Raw genomic sequence first — 4,858 nt, forward strand, 5'->3', positions numbered from 1 at the left:
TGCTTCCAGGCAGGGGAGCATGGATTTAATAATCCGTCAATCATACCATTTGATCTGAGTCCTTGGCTCTACCAGTGATCGCTCTCCATGGCTCGGGGCAAACCTCTGGAAGGAGTCAGGGTACTCTTCATGGAGATCTCTAGTTCTCATAACAGTTCTTCAGACTTCTTGAGAAAGCTGAGTGTGGGGAAGGATAGCTGCTGCAATTCAGTGCTTGTTCCCTCTGAACCTTACTGCCATGCATTTGCATTTTCACTGACCTGTATTTTGCATATTTTTTCTAGTCTACCCAGGAGAGCAAACAAACACCAAACAGACTCCCCCTATGCCTGAAGAAGGGTGTTTGTGTCTGAAAGGTTGCAAAGAATATTTTTTCCAACAAATTAGTTGGTCTAATAAAAAAAAATCACATCTACCCAAAGAACCTTGTCTGCCTATACTTAAACCAAGTGTTTTGTTTCCCTGCAAAAATTTGAGCAGATATTTGCAGATCCTTATTTTCCAGCACTCGCCCAGCTCTACTGCTTATCTTTATGGAGATGGATGATATTCTAGCACATATGCCCAGAATAACCTGAGGTGTGTTTAAATGTAGACCTGTTGATGAATTTGTGTAAGTGGCCAGCTGATTTGAAAGTGGCCACATAGTCCTTCTGGTACCAGAACCTACTGCCAAGATAAAATTATTTTACTCATTGAGAGAAGCTGAGCAGATGAGTTGTATCCAGCTGGTGTAGACAAATTGCTGTTCTTCAGGCTGGTAGGATGATTTCCACAAGGCAATGTCCCAATTGAAAGAAAATTTCAGGTCATCACTGTCTCCGACACATATACACAACGATGCCCACACCTAAAAGTACTCTTAACTCCAGCCAATAGCCTAAATACAAATACAGGGCAGTTCTGAAGTACTATAGAGATCTGGTAAGGCCTCTTTAACTCAGAAGTGGCAGTGCTAGCACCTGTTATAACAGCGCACGAAGGAGGATCATAAAAAAGGGAGGCATACGTTCTTCCTGCCTGGTTAAATATGCTACTGTTGAAAACAGTTGAGAAGCAAGAAGTGAAAAAAGGGTGCTGAGTTTTTCTAGCTGATGTGGAAATCCTTCAGCCCCGGTCTGGCAAAGAACAAGAGAGAAGTAACACAGTACTGCAGGGGCAGGTTACACAACAGTCTCCGTTCAAGAAGTGGTCACCTATTATTTCCTGCTCCTTGAAGCAAGATGTAGAAACTCTGGCACATATCAGGGCTCTGAAAATCATTAGAAAGCAATTTTAAACATGTTACATTTCCTGTTGATGAGGGGCCTGAACCTCTGGTCGTTTAAAGTGGGTTTCTACCTATCAAAGTCAAGGAATGTACTTCTGATTTACGTCAGTGTTAATGCAAAGAGACTCCAATCCTAAATCCCTGCCGCTGAAAATGGCTACCAACTGGAGTTAAAATGCATAATGTCCAGGTGTACTGCTGAAGTTTGGGATGACTTTTTTTGCTGATAAATATAACAGAGACAGGGACGAACAATGCAGCTGTTTCCAAACAAGCAGCAATATGAACATGAACACCTGTATATTGCCACTGAGCCAGGCAATATGCTTCACTACTTATGGCCTCATACTGGAAATCGTTAGGTCAGAATTCGAATGATCATTTTGCCATTTAAACACTGTGGACAAAAATCCCGTCTCTGCAGAGGACAGTAAAAGATCTGAGTGTATTGTTAAAGACCATTTTTTTTATATTGTCCTTTTATGTTAATGTTTTATGCATATTCCAGCCATGAGATTTAGTGATAGGAATGTTTGTGCAAACATGTGATACTACAAAATGGTAATGCCAATTAAATTATAAGGCTCCAGTCCTGCAATACTTCATATTTACATTTCACTCTAAGTTAAATTTGACCCCGAGGCATACAAATACCGCAAGTTATACAAATCTAGCTGTCTTTGTAAATGAGTTTGTGTGCACTGGAAACCTTAGGGCAGTGGTCTCCAAACTTTTTAAGTAGGAGATCACCTTTGGCATTTAAAAGCAACCCAAGATCTACTGTGCGCTGCTGCCACACACTCCCCCTCGCCCTTCCCCAGCAGGTAAGTCTGTAGGGAGCGGGGGGCGGGGGGATGCAGATCGATGCAGAAGGAGAAAAAAATATTTGGGGGTACACCTTGCCAGCGGGTAAGTCCCATCTGGCAGAGGGAGGTCTCAGTTCTGCAGCTGTTTGCACAGCCATTGTTCAGTTGTCACTCCAATTACATATGTTTTCTCTTTGCATTAAAAGAATATGGACAGGAAGGGTGGCAGCGTTGCGGTTATTGTAATGCCGGATACGATACTCATTCTAACATTAATTTTCAAAGCCTAAAATTTCTCACGTTATGTGCTACACTGAGAGATACAGAACACTTCCAACTCTACAATCAATTGTTTGTTTGACCAACTTAAAATCAGAATACACATTTTTAAAGACACAAAACTTAGAATCAAGTTAACCTCCCATAAAAAAATATATGAGCCGATACTTTCAAGTTTGGCAGACACATTCCTATTTAGCCATTTTTATTACAAGTCAAGGACTTGTATTAAATCACTAAAGGATTTTTGAAAAGCCCAGATATAGGAGACTAATATTATATGGAATGAAATCCGGCATGACAATTGTGGCCAACTTGTAAGCATATATTACCAATTCCTAGTCATAAAAACACTTAAAAAACCCCCATATTCTAAAAACTGAAGTTCAGTCTTGCTTTATCCTTCTGTGTTGCCATCACACATGGCCTTTTGTTCCCCTGCCTGATAAATATTTTTAACCTGTTTCATGCTGTGAGTTTTCTGAAAACATCTTGACTGTTTTTTCAGTTTACTTTGTGGCATTTTCCCTAGTTTGGACATATTTTATATTCAGGATTTCCATGTGATAACCACATTCTTCCTGGTTTTCCTCCTTTTAGTAAGATTACACAATTTTTTTGTGCAGTTGAATATATTATGCGGCTTAATATGCTGTATATGTGAGACCTTTCCAACTCTGCAAAATCTCTAAAGTTTCTTGTGTTGAACATTTCTCACATTGTAGCCCAGATTTTGAGCTCATTTAAATTGTGTGCATTAGATCTATTTAGTGGAATCGTTTCTCATTTACAAAGGTGCAACTGAGATAAGTGTGTGACCTGCTGAATAGAAAATATTATTGTATTCTGCCTCTGAGATTACTACCTAGAAACTATAGAATTTTCTTTTAACTAAAATAAAGGCATTTTGGTACTCTTTAGATATTGATTAAATAATATTTGTAACACTTTACCTACTAAATACTAGTAAAGTGCTTTTTCCAATCACATTTCTGTCATTAAAAATAAATCCTGTATACATTACCTGTCTCCAGTAAAAGCCTCTCTGTATCTTTGGAAAAAGTGCAGGAATTAGAGGTTATCTCCACTCCAGCAGAGTATATATACTACAATTACTTCCTGTTCTGTAGACGTGTCCTATAAAAAATTACATCATCAGGATTGTGCTGCATTCTTCAAAAAGAAGCATTGGGGGATTGAAACGGAGCTGAATTCAGTTGTAATCCCCTTTTCATCGCTTTAAAGAAAAAAAATACAAAAAAATCAGTTTGTTCAAAGAACAGGACAATAGTTTCCTTGCCAAAGTACCTCAATCCCGAGCTGCAGGATGTATAGCTAAGGCATGGAGAAAGCAAGAGCAAATACTGCTCTGCAAATCTCACTTGCAGGGGAGATGAGAAGGCTGCCAGTGTTGTCATCTGCAGTGACAGATAAGGAAATGGTTAATAGATGCTCAGACTATCCTAGGAAGAGGGCTACAGAGGAAGAAGGCAAATACCACACAGACTCTGACAACTTAACCTAAGGCGGGAGGAGGGGAAATCCTTCCTAACTCTAATTAGGTAATTCATATGAAACTGGGCACTTCTACATGAGACAATACTGCACAGTGGTTATTGAACATTGAAGTTGGTACTTGTATAATTAAGTAGTAAATAAATATGCAGTAAGCGGAGTTACTGTGCAGTACTGCTGGTGAATGCCTTTTAGTGATGCTACTGCACCTAATAATGTTGTGCAGCAGCATATTAGCACTGTTGGTGCTGAGATGTGCTACTGCGCAGTATGATTTGCCTTAGTGTCTCATGTAGACGTGCTCACTGAGAACAAGGCCAAAACCCTGTATCTAAGAGTCAGTAAGATTTTTAAAGAATTGGTAGGATCATAAGTACACCATCTTCAACACCCTCTCCACTCCCCGCAAACCTTAGCTGTGGCCAACGACATCCCAGTACCTCAGATAAAGGCAAAGCAAACCCCCAAACCCAGAAGTGAGTAGCATTTATAAGTAGTGGGGAGGGGGGAAATTCTTCCTGGCCTTTGCAGATGAACAGCAAAAGCCAGGAAGCATGGGATTGCCAATCACCTATTGCATCCTAAGACTGCCACGTTTAGAAAGCCACCAATATCCCTATATTCATGGCTTTCTATAGCACAGATATCACAAAAAAGCCCAGCCTTTTGTACACTTCCTGGACCATGACAATTACAACACTCCATCTCACTTCTCCTAGGTACAGGCATACCTCATTTTATTGCGCTTCACTTTATTACGCTTCGCAGATATTGCGTTTTTTATGAATTGAAGTCTTGTGGCAACCCTGCATCGAGCAAGTCTATCGGTGCCATTTTTCCATCGGTGCCATTTTTCCAAGAGCATTTGCTCACTTTGTGTCTCTGTGTCACATTTTGGTAATTCTCGCAATATTTCAAACTTTTTCATTATTATTATATTTGTTATGGTGATCTGTGATCTTTGATGTTACTATTGTAATTGTTTTGG

The 4,858-nt window shown here is 39.8% G+C and overlaps 1 protein-coding gene across 1 annotated transcript in view; it reads right to left on the reverse strand.

Annotated features, from left to right (window-relative positions):
* LOC109311493 (serotriflin-like) overlaps positions 1-3,449 on the reverse strand; it is an 18,405-nt gene extending 14,956 nt beyond the window's left edge. Inside the window, exon 1 of the mRNA XM_019537152.1 lies at positions 3,380-3,449. The gene's annotated coding sequence lies outside the window, so the exon portion shown is untranslated. The remainder of the gene's footprint in view (positions 1-3,379) is intronic.
* Positions 3,450-4,858: the final 1,409 nt, after the last annotated feature.

This window comes from Crocodylus porosus, unplaced genomic scaffold (genome assembly GCF_001723895.1).
Source record: "Crocodylus porosus isolate Cpor-Errol unplaced genomic scaffold, CroPor_comp1, whole genome shotgun sequence".
In the NCBI taxonomy this organism is placed as follows: Eukaryota; Metazoa; Chordata; order Crocodylia; family Crocodylidae; genus Crocodylus; species Crocodylus porosus.